General features: G+C 33.4%; 1 protein-coding gene across 7 annotated transcripts in view; it reads left to right on the top strand.

Annotated features, from left to right (window-relative positions):
- Qki (QKI, KH domain containing RNA binding) overlaps positions 1-12,511 on the top strand; it is a 133,572-nt gene that overhangs the window by 55,220 nt on the left and 65,841 nt on the right. The window lies entirely within an intron of this gene.

The raw sequence follows: 12,511 nt of genomic DNA, 5'->3' as shown, positions 1-12,511 counted from the left end.
CTTTATTTTGCTAGTTTAATGTGAATATCAAACTCTTTTGTCTTGAATTTTATTAGGGAGATTTTATTTACCTAGTTTTCTTTTACAGTAATACTATGAGGTAGAATGCTTTTTAAAATTTCTATCTGGACAAAAAAAAAAAAGAGAGAGAGAGACACTAATCTAAAATACCTAGATTTTGATTGCTATAGGTGAAAGTTGTTATTAGGAAGGGTGATTTTTTTCTTCTTCTTCTGATACATTGACTTGAAAGTGCCTTCGTGCCATCAAATGTTAGAACTGTGATCAACTTGTGTTGGAGCTTGTGTGTTGAATTGTTCTATGGAGCTGATAGAATGAACAGCACCACCAACAAGATTGCTGGCTTCATTTTCTTCCTAATTTATACTTCAGCCCTCTTATAAGCTGTGTAGATTTAATTATCTCTACCACTCCTTACCCCACCTTCCCCCCCATAGACATAGAAGTCTGAGGAAAAAAAGAGATATCATTATTTTTAAATTTTGTAGCTCTTTATTTTTCTGTTGAGTTTGAGTCATTTTCATGAGATTATGAAGTTCTTGAGTGTTTTAGATGTTGTATTTAAAAAAAAAATTCATTAGGATCTTAAACATTTTAGAATCAACAGTGTCTTTTCAAGTGAGTGTTGCCATAAATTTTTGGTTTCCATGTTTGAACTTGGGATGACATTGGCATTAGTAGGAACTCCACAACTGCAAACAGAGCAATTTTTATATCAGAGGAAAGTCATTGAAGAAAATATCTTTTCCCTCTCCTGAGCTTCTGCTACTTCTGTAATAATGGCCTGCTCACTTCACTCACATGGTACTCACAGACAAGGATTAGAACTTAAAACTGTGTAGTTCGGCATCATGAATAAATAACATTATCAGCTGTCTTTCGCAGAAGAATTAAAATGATTAAAAGTGAGCTCTGCAACAGATTGCTTAGTTTTCAATCTTGGTTCTGCCACACAACAGCTTTGTGACCTTGGATAAATAATTTAATCTCTTGGTGCTATATGACATGGAAGTGATAATTGTTTATTCTCTTACAGTGATTGTGAGGGTTGAATGAGCTGCAAAGCACTTAGAATGCTGTTTGGCACATAATAAGTTGTCAATTAATGTTCATGATGATTCTTAAAAGTATTTTATCTTGAATCATAGGCTAGATACATTTTATTTTTAGACTCTTATGTAGTATTATGAGTGAATACTACAGTTTATTCAGCTTTGAAAATGAAAGACATTCTTGTTGCTTGTATCTATCCTGTGTTATCATAGCTTTTCTGTTTTTTTGTTTTTTTGTTTTTTTTTCCCTGGGGGTTGGTGTTACAAATTCTGTCTTGACCACTTTGTTCTTAATCACAAATAGAAACAGTTCATCAGTTTTATTTTCTACTGTTGTCGATTAAAAGAAAATTTTGTACATTGAACATAATGTGAGAAAACAATAAAAAAACAGCAGAAAATAAAATTTAGCAATCAATTACATTTTACATTTGTTAAGATGTTAGATTAACATGCTTTGTACATAGAATGTTAACTTGTATAGCTTCCATGTAGTTGCTAATGTCCTATGTAAATTTTAAAAAGTTTTGTATAGATTTATAGCAACAAGAATGTTTTTTGGAATCTTCATTTAAATCTGTGGCACATAACAAAACTTTAACCACATAAGCATGTTTCATGCTGAAGTTACTGGGCTGTCCTCTTAAAATTGTTACAAGTAAAGTCAGAATGGGAGATTTTATCATTTATTTCTTGGCTGTTATTTTGGTTAAAGAAAAAGTTATGACAAACAAATGAATACAAAAGTAAGTATTGATATAAGTCTAATTGAGGTGTATTTTAGAAGATTAAAAGGAAAAACCATTTTTTGTCCATATGGTTATCAATAGGTGTTAAAATTAAGTAACCTAGACAATAAAACAAATAAATAAAATTGTAATAAATCTTAATTTTCTGATTGCCTAATTTAACAAAAATATGATGTGATGCAGGTATGCTGAATTCTTCACTAGCCTAATAGAATGACAGCAGACTAAGTAATAGATGGACACAATACCTTTATTTTATTTATTTCTTAATGTGGTCCTGAGGCTTGAATCCCAGTGCTTCACACATATGCTAGGCAAGCACTCTACCACTGAGCTACAACCCCAGCCCTAGACTGTCTTTTATGGAGTTTTCTTGCTATTTGGTTACCTGGCACAGAGTAGGCACCATGGGGAAAAATTCTGTGAGCAGAATTACCCTTTAGTTCAGGTAATAAATAAAAGTAAGTCTTAAATGCACCTATAGACACACACACATAGTAAAGGGTTGGCCAATAAAATACAAACCTTATGAGCTTTTAATTCTTTGGGGAAGGTAGGCACTTTTGTGTCATTCTAGGCCACTGATTTTTAAGCAAAGTAAGTTAATGTGCTACTTTAATCATTTTCTTGGGTTGGTATTATTTCAGTATTACCTATGGGCTTATCAGCTTTTTTCTTAATATTTAATGGAATGGGGCTAGGTATCATCATGGAGCCTGAGGGCAGGAATCTCCTCCAAAGTCATAAGATCCTAGTAGGACTTCTAAAACTGTTAGGAACTGTTAGTGCCCATCTGTAGGAGGCAGAGTGGACTGTCTGCTCTCTTTGAGTATGTGGTAATAGGGCTTGGCTAGCAAGAACCTTGCAAGTGAAAGTCGGCTGTTTGATGAATAATCCTTATTTACCAAGTGTGTACTTTGCCTCAAGCATTATTATTGTAAGTATTTTACATGCAGTTATTTTAATTAATCCAAGTTTTTTATTCCCATTTTGTAGATAAGGAAACTGAAGCTCAGGGAAGTAATTTGAGTACTTTGCCAAAAGTCTTATGCAGAAAAGTGGCACTCAAGATTTGAACCTAAAATTCTATTTTTTGGTACCCTACCTTCGAGTTATAAATCATTTTTAAGATTGATAACTTCTAGATTAAAAATTTCTAGAATAACTTGAACATAGAGCACTATAAACTTTGCCACTGAAATCAGTGTTATATGTGTTGTAAATTTTCTCCAAGCTTTTAACTTTGCTAAGTGATAAATATGTTTGAAGTTTCGCTTGTCTCTTAGAATGGAAAGAAAACCAAAATGTGGATTTTTTTCCCCTACACTTAACACATCAATAGTACTTTTTACAAATTTTATTCTTCTTAGTTATATGACATTAGAATCCATTTTGATATAATTATACAGGCATGGAACATATCTTTTTCTCTATATAGGACCCCAGTTTTGTGGGTATACATGATGGTGAGATTCACTCTGGTATATTCATATAGGTACATAGAAAAGTAATATCATATTCATTCCACTGTCTTTCCTTTTCCTATTCCTCTCCCTTCCATTCATTCCCCTTTGTCTAATCTGCTGAACTTCTGTTCCCCTTCGCCTTTTTGTGGGTTAGCTTACACATACCAGAGAAAACATTCAATCTTAATTTTGGGGGACTGGCTTATTTCACTTAGCATGCTGGTCTCCAGATTCATTCATTACCAACAAGTGTCATATAGTCATTCTTTATTGCTGAGTAAACTACAATTTTTTTTACCCATTTATCTGTTGAAGGGGACCTAGGGTGGCTCCATAGCTTAGCTATTGTATCACAGCACTTCTAACATCAGATGTCTGAGCATTTCTCCTCACATACTCAGCAATCCGCCAACCAGTCAGTTCTCCTGGGCCCACTAATTGAGTGTCCTATAGTTAGTTCAGTTTATACACTGTCTACTTGGAGGTAGTTTCAGATGCTCCTGCCTCCTCCCAAACTGCTGGAATTACAGGCATGAGCCACCACACACAGTTGTGTGCCTGCTTTCTGACTGCAACCTCTCATGTGTGTTTGTGGAATTTTCCACTGTTGGCATCAAGTGAGCGCTCAAAATGTTTTGCATTTTAGAGCATTTCATAAATTCAGTTTAGGTAAAACCTTGATTTTCAGGAATTCTCCCCCAAAGATTTATCCATTTTTTCTAATGGAAAGCTGTGTACACTTGAGTACATGACTGTTGCAAGATAAATAATTTAGGGAAAATAAGTAATCACAGTTTTTCAGTTGAAATAGCAGAGGACTTCAGAGGTCACATTGAGGGCGGGGGGGCGGGGGGATATATTTACATTAGAAGGAATGGTCCAGTCTCAGAAACATAGGTGTCAGTTAGTCCTAATGTGGCAGTTGGAAACATGAAAGTTATTAAAACATTCTTGAGAAGTTGTTATATAATCATAGTCATTACAGTGGTAAGTGAAGTCCACCTTTTGGGAGTCTATATGAATGATTTGTAGGGAACACTTTTCTCTATCAGTCTACAAATTTATTAGCTCTTCTCTGAGACCTTAACTGTCTTCAGCAGAAGTGGCCAGCCCATAAGTGGCCATCCTTATAGGTTCCTCCTCCTCTTTTTTCTGCTGTCCCTGCCCATCCCTTTTGTTCAGATGAATGTATTGATGGATGACATGAGCCAAGTTCTTCACTTGTATCCTCTGGAGAAATGGGCAGAGACTTGGCAATTGTAGCTGTTCTAGAAACATCATTGTGTGTGAAGTGCAGGGTTTGCACTGAGGATCAGGTGGCCATTCTAGAGCTGCTAACAACAGTGGCTAGTTACTAAAAACCACTTTGATGAATCTGCAGGATCTGATTTAGACCATGGGGCAACCATAGAAGATATCATAAGAATGGAACCTTAAAGAGGTACAGGAACCTGTTTTTTCTCCGATTTCTGAAGACTGCTCTAGGCAGAAATTTATATATCTTACTGAACATTTAAATTCAATTTTACAATTTTCTGTATTTGATCACAATCTATTCTTTGTTTAGACATATGTGATTAGTTAAGGAGCCTATGGTGTTTTGTGGAACATGATTTATGAAATGTTTTATAGGGGCATATTTTATAAGGGCAAACAGGTGTAATTCTTGAATTGCTTTGAAGAACTTAAGTAGAGCATTTTATATGACCATTTTTAAGATGACTTTTTTGTATAGAATACTTCCTATACATTGTAAGATTTTAGGTATCTTACAGCACAGATTGATTGACATTATTACTTTATTTTGAAGGCTTAAAATATATGCATATTAGCTTTTATTTATTTATTTTTATGTGGTGCTGAGGATTGAACACAGGGTCTCACATGTGCGAGGCGAGCATTCTACCCCTGAGCCACAACCCCAACCTTAAAATATATTTTAATTGCTTTATTAATACGTGATACTTTTAGAAGAGTTGAAAAGTGCCAAATGGTCTTTATTTTTTATTTTTTTTTTTTGAGGCTCCTGAAATTCTATCACCCTACAGACTATCCTTGTTGACAGTTTGGGGATCCCGTCTAGTTTTTTCTTCATGAAATTATACACATACACTCAAGTTTTCCAGAAAGTGATCATGTTATATATTTTGCTTTTGTAATCGGCTTTTATTCCTGCAACACTTTTTTCTATTCATATCAGTTTAATGGATAGTTAAGCTGAATGTATAATAGACAGTTTAACAGCAATATGCAAAACTAAATTTCCTTGATTATTTTTTAAGGGGAAATATCTTAGAATTTAATAATGTCTTTATGTAATAAGTCAATGCTGTTTGAGAACTTTGAAATTTTTGTGGTTGACATACCACAGTGGCTTGGACAGCCAGTGGCATAATATTAAGTATTAAGTGTGATTCCAGTTTTATTCATCTTATTGTATACTTAGATCCCAGAAAAAAAATATTGTGAGTATAGTTTTTATCATTATTTTAATTTTTTTTCTCAGAATTCTTGTAAAACTGTAAACAAGGAAAAGGCCTTGCCTATCTGTCTGACTTCTTTCGGGATCACTCTGACTTGTTCCCTAACAGCCGCCTCCTACCTCACTACCTACCAAATGGAGGAGCAAATTCCAGACATATAATTTCAACTGTAAATATTTTATTTGATATCTCTAAAATAGGACTTTTTAATAACTACATGGTTTTTCTTTCAAAAAATACTTAGTATATTCAAATATGTAGTTTTGCTCATAGTACCTTTACTATCTCATGAGTGCTTTTTTTTTAAAAAAAATATTTATTTTTTAGTTGGACACAATATCTTTATTTATTTTTGTGGGGATCGAACCCAGGCCTCGAGCATGGTAGGCGAGCGCTCTACCGCTGAGCCACAACCCCAGCCCCTCATGAGTGCTTTTTAAAATGTTTTATTTGAATGAGCATTCAGATGAGGGTTCTGCACATTGTAATCGGTGGATAGATCTCTCAAACTCCTTTTCCAGTCCCCCATTAGTCCCTCTTTTGATATTTGTAAAGGTATTGGGTGATCAGTTCTGAAGGAATCCCATAGATTTTGCTTGTTACATTTTTGTGGTGGCATTTTAACATTTATCTTTGTCACCTACGTTTCTTGTAAATTGGTAATGAGAAAGGTTTTTTTACATTCAGATCTCCCACTTTCCCTTCTTTATCTTTGTTATTTGTTTTGAAAAAATATTTCGCAAGTAGTGTTGTGATGTACATAAAGTCTGATTTCTTCTGATTTTAGCAGTCATTGTTAATTCTTTTCTAGGTCCTTTATGTCATCAGGAGTTTTATCCTTTTTCTTCATCAGTACTTGTGAGATATAGTTTTTATTTTAAAAAAATGAATAAATGCTCAAATCTTCATTCACTAGCTTCAAAAGGTATATTAATTCCCAGCAATCCTCAGGGGTGAAGAATGAGTTATCTCTTTGTTTTGTTTTAAGTATCATTGTGAGTGCATTTAAATAGTTTTGATGCATTTCAGTTCTCTTTTGTGCTCAAAATGTTTGACCAGTGGGTGCTACCTCAAGTTGATTTTGAAATCCTCTTGAACAGAATCTTAGTAAATGCTAATAGTAACTTTGATTTCAGGTGTGATATATCTTGTAAGATTTCCTTCGTAGACTAAAAAATCAGCCAGTTTTTTTAAGGAATCCTGTTTACTTTTTTAGAGAAGGATAATACGGACTATAGTGATACTCATTATTTGTAGACCTTTTCAGTATGGAGCTGGTGAAAAGTATAAAAAGTACACGCACATGCATACACAAACAAATATATTTTCACAAGTTCATTCTTATTCAAATTTAGGATTATAGTGTTTTTATTTAGTTGATCTTATATTTATATTTTTTTTCATCTGAAAATTCTGGTTGGTTCCTAATGCAAAATGATTCATTTGCTTTATTCTAAGAAAGAGTCTCAGAATCAAAGTATACTACTTTATCTTCCCAGTTCTTAACTGTTTTAAGCTATTTCCCATTAGAGATACAAATTACTAACTTTTACAAGGCCCCAAATAATTTTTTCAATATGTAATGGTTATGCCATCATGTGGCTCCACTGTTAATTTGTTGTACTTGATTCACTAGTTTTAGTAATTGCTTAAAATATTTTTCTGCATATAAAGTATTTACATGGTTCAAAAAAATCACTTTTTTTTCCCCAAAGTTTGACTTTTATCCTTGCCCTTTTATCTCTTCTGTCTGTTGCCATTTGGGTAGATTTTAAAATTTTAGTTTTTAGTTGATCTTTTCATTTTTTTAAACAAAGTTACATAATAGTTGTGCCTATGCATGTATGTAATTTCTCACTCTTTTCATAGATTCTTACCTATTCAACATTTTTATATACCTTGCTTTATTTATTTATGTATTTTTTTACTTAACAGTATGCTATTGACATTTAATAGGAATATATTTATACAGACAGTATTTGCTCCTTTTAATAATTCCATTGTGTTTCATTGTATGGATGTACCACATTTAATAGGAGTATATCTATACAGACAGTATTTGCTCCTTTTAATAATTCCATTGTGTTTCATTGTATGGATGTACCACATTTAATAGGAGTATATCTATACAGACAGTATTTGCTCCTTTTAATAATTCCATTGTGTTTCATTGTATGGATGTACCACATTTAATAGGAGTATATCTATATAGACAGTATTTGCTCCTTTTAATAATTCCATTGTGTTTCATTGTATGGATGTACCACTAAATCACTTAAAACAGTCCCATTAATGATGAACATTTAGATTGGTCTTGATCTTCTGTTACAGGAATAATATTGTGTTCAATATCTTTTATACATGTCTTTACATGAAGTTTCTAGTTTATATTTGAAATAGAATTATTGAAGTGGTGTAGCAGTGTGTAATTTTGCTAGCTAGTGCTAAATTTCTCTCTCTGGGGGTTGATTTTTGCATTGTTTTAAGTAGCATGAGAATACCAATTTCTCCACAGCTTCACCAACAAACTTACATGTTGTAAGGGAGGTTGAGCATTTATGAAAGACATTTTTATAGAAATTCTTGCACATGTACTTCTGTCCATGTGTATATAAAAGTCATTATCATTGTGATCAATATAACCATTTTCAGTTTTCCCAACTAGTCATTTGTAGTGTGTTTCTTATTTTCTCATGGAACCTATTTATAGTAACCTATTTGTGTGTGTGTGTGTGTGTGTGTGTGTGTGTGTGTGTGTGTGTGTGTGTGTGTGTGTGTGTGTAATGGTTGAAATCGTACTGTAACTGAAGTTATGGTGCATCATGATTGTAATAACTTGGCTGGGCCTAAGTTACTTTTAAAATGATTTTGAGGGGAAATGTGTTGTAATTTTTCTCTATTAGTTTGTAAGCCTTCCTAACCAAGGTTCTTCATCTGAACCACAGAATATAGAAGTTACTTGATTTTACCAAGAATGTTTCATCAAGAATACCATTTTCCATAGGAAAGCAGGTATTACTTGTGGTTATGCTCAAGACGTGGCCTTAAGACTAGTTGAGAAAGGCTCTACCTTGGGAGGAACGGTTTTTCTCCCTGCACTTGATATATCTGCCTCAACACACTGAGACGTCTCCTCACTTATCTCCTTTATTGGTACCTTTTGGCAAGATGAATTAGAGGGTGGCAACTGTTTTAGATTCTCTTACATTGTAATCTTAACAATTGCTTACTTAAGGACATTCATGAATCTGTTTGACTAGTAGTTTTTACTTTATGGAGACAGATCAGTTGCTTTAAAAGTGTAACTATGAAACTTATTGGAGTCTGACCATTTTTGTGATATTTAATTCTGCAGTATTTCAGTTGCTCATACTATAGATGGCTAGTATATATTTATTATTGCCTCCTTCATAATTTAATACTTTTTCTAGACAGCATTTATGGTTTTGAATTTCTGTGGTCTTTGCCCCTAAGGAATTTTTTCCACTGGAGACCTGCATATTGACAGTGAACAAAACATGGTATTAGCAGAGAGAGGGTGTGTGTGTGTGTGTTTTAAGAGGTCAAGAAGTGGGGAATTCTTTAGTAGGTGGAGGTGTTTTATGGAAGTTGGAGTCGGATTCACTGATGTAAGAATTTCCTAAGCAAACAAGTGAAATGGTATTATATACATTGTAAACAGGATCAACTTGTGTATATTGCAGTGTGGGTGGTTGGCCTGTTGGAGTAGAACATTTGGGGTTCCACAGGAGATGAAATGGAGACAAGGCTAGGGTTTGAGGATAAGGGCCTTGGAAGCCTTATCAAATGATTTTTTATCCCCATTTTCAAAGTAGTACATTGACACTTTTTTAAAAAAGATAATTATATGTTAATTATTTATTTTTTTAAAAATAACTTGACACTAGAGGAAGACATGGGTAGAAAGAGGAAGTGGCCAGAGGCCACAAACAAATGATGAAGTCTCACTGTGCTAGAAAGTTCCTCCTTGCAGTGTGATTAAACCGGTGCCTTCAAAACATCAGTCCTTTGATGTTTTCTTTAAAATATATTTTAATTTTTGGCACAAAAGTGTAGGTATTTATGTGTTATGAACAGTGTGGCATTTCAGTATACATATACAATTTGTGATTATCAGATCAGGGTAATTGGTATATCTGTCATCTCAGATTTCTTTGTGTTGGGAATGTTAAAATCATCTTTCCTAGCAATCCTCTGATGTCAGTTCTACTTTGTATTTAAGCCTTAGCACCTGTGGTATGTTTGACAGTGCTTATGTCTTAAAATTGTCTTGTTTTAACTAAAAACAAACTACCTAGAAACTTTAGTTTTGTTTTTGTCATACAGTTTTAAACTTAGCCTTAAAAATGGTTTATTAGTTTGTTTTTAAGTAGAAAGTAAGTCTTTTCTGGAAGACTTTAAATTCATGTTTCTTCAAGCCTTCTATGGTAAAAGATCACTTTTAAAAAAATCTAATCCATCATAGGTAATCTTTCTGTAAATACAATAAAATAAGTTGTCAGAGAAATGGAATTTTAATTCTAAAGATTTAAAAAAAAATATCAATGGACTTAAAACTACCCAGTCAAAATGCTGTGACTTGTGTATTTATTCATAGACTGTGTTCTTCCAGCATCTCAGGATTAAATACAGTTTGTGACATGATCTGCTGTTTCAGGACTGCGTACTAGCTCCAGAGTGGCCTCTTCTCTTCTTTTGTTCTTATCTCTCACCTCTTCATGTATGCTTTTAAAGTAAAATTCATTTTAGAGTATTGACTATACTAATTTTTTAGTTCCATCTGATTACTTAGCTTTGCTTGCAGATAGAAGAGTATTAAGCCATGTGATAAAAATTAAATTGTTTAGGGCTGGGGTTGTGGCTCAGTGGTAGAGCACTTGCCTAGCAACTAAAAAAATAAAATTAAACGTTTAGGGCTGGAGTTGTGGCTCAGTGGTCTGCCTAGCATGCATGAGACATGGGGTTTGATCTTCAGTACCACATAAAAATAAAATAAAGATATTGTGTCCACCTAAAACTAAAAAAATTAAACATTTATTTCAGGTTGCTGAGTATCTCAACGTTTTACTGAGTAGAGTTGCTGTGTTGCCTACATTAATTGTTAAGAAAGATTGGGAGGATTTGAAATAAAAATTTTGTTTATGTAAAATTGCAGTTATTAAAATTTGTGAGATAGTCTTTGAGGGGTAAAAAGATGGACCCAGTGAGAGAGAAAAAAACATTGTTTATTAAAGCAAAGTAACACTTTGAGTAACCTGTAAAACTTAAGCTAATTACTGTGCCATAGACCTAATACAAGGATGAGTTAATTGTCCATGTCTAATGAAATGAGACACCAGTTTCAGTGAAAAGGGAGAGTCCATTTTATTATTAAATGCCCTTAATGAGCCTTTTAAAATTAAGTCTTGATTGGATTGCAGTCAGTTTAAGGAATATTTGAGCACCTTGTTGTATAAAACCAAACTTTTATTATTTTAGAGGAATCAGTTTTGTGTTAACAGAATTGGTAGTGGGATGTTACTTAATGTGTATATCATTATGCTGTATTATTTGAGTTTCTTTTTCAAATCCTTAACAAGGAACTTCAGTTGAAAAATGGGTATCTTTTTTAGTCATATTCACAACAAATTATGCATTTTTGTGAGCCTCATGAGCCATCCTTTTCTATCCCAGCTCTATCCTGTTCTATCCTAACTTTCAGTTAAGAAAGACTATTATTGTTGTTCTGTTCTTTTTTTTTTCTTTTAAAGCATCATCATTTTGCTTGTAAAGCACATGTGATTGCTAACTCTTGATTTTAAAGACATGTTTAATTTCTAGTATTTGTACATTTTTTGGTGCTGGGTATTGAATCCCAAGGCTTTTTGCATGCTTAAGCATGCACTCTACCACTGAACCGCTTCCCACCCTTCCTTTATTTTTAAATCAGTTCATCATGGAGCCAGGATGATACCACAACTTGTGGGTCTAAAAAATTAAAACTGTGACCCCCAGATTATAGAAATTCTTTATTTTGCTATTCATATTTTTGATCCTATCTTTTTCTCCATGTCCCTCCCTTCTTTCCCTTCCATCCTCTTCTTCTTCCCCCCTGCCCTCTTGTTTGGTACTGGGATTGAACCACAGATTGAACCCAGGGGTACTCTATCTCTTAGCTGCACCTCCATCACTCTTTTTATTTTGAGACATGACCTCATTATGTCGCTGAAGCTGACCTCAAACTTTGAATCCTCTTGCCTCAGCCTTCCAAGTCACTAGGTAACAGGCATGTGCCACCATGTTTAGCTGTATTTTCAGTTCTTAAAAACAAGACTTAAATAGAAATTATAGTAGATAGCAATATTTTTAAAAGGACATTATACATTTTTAAATTTGGGGTTGTTGCTGAATTAAAATGCCTAATGCACTCTAAAAATACAAGACTAATTATTTCATAGAAAATATTGTTTAACAATCTAATGTGAAGAAAGTTTTGTATAACTTCACCTTTATGACTACTAATGAGATTTGTTTCTTAGTGGTAACTTGTGTTCATTTATGAATCACTGAAAAATAAATGAGTAATCTGAATTCACCATGGATGTTTAAATGTGTAATATGAACCAGTGTTTAACAGCAACATGTTTTAAACATTTAGGATTTAAAAAACATAACTTTAAAAGAAGTCATAAGTAATAAAAGCAAATGTAAAAATGTCTTTTATAAAGTAAAAACAAATT

This window comes from Ictidomys tridecemlineatus, chromosome 8 (assembly GCF_052094955.1).
Source record: "Ictidomys tridecemlineatus isolate mIctTri1 chromosome 8, mIctTri1.hap1, whole genome shotgun sequence".
Classification (NCBI taxonomy): Eukaryota; Metazoa; Chordata; class Mammalia; order Rodentia; family Sciuridae; genus Ictidomys; species Ictidomys tridecemlineatus.
This window is presented reverse-complemented; position numbering and strand designations above follow the sequence as displayed.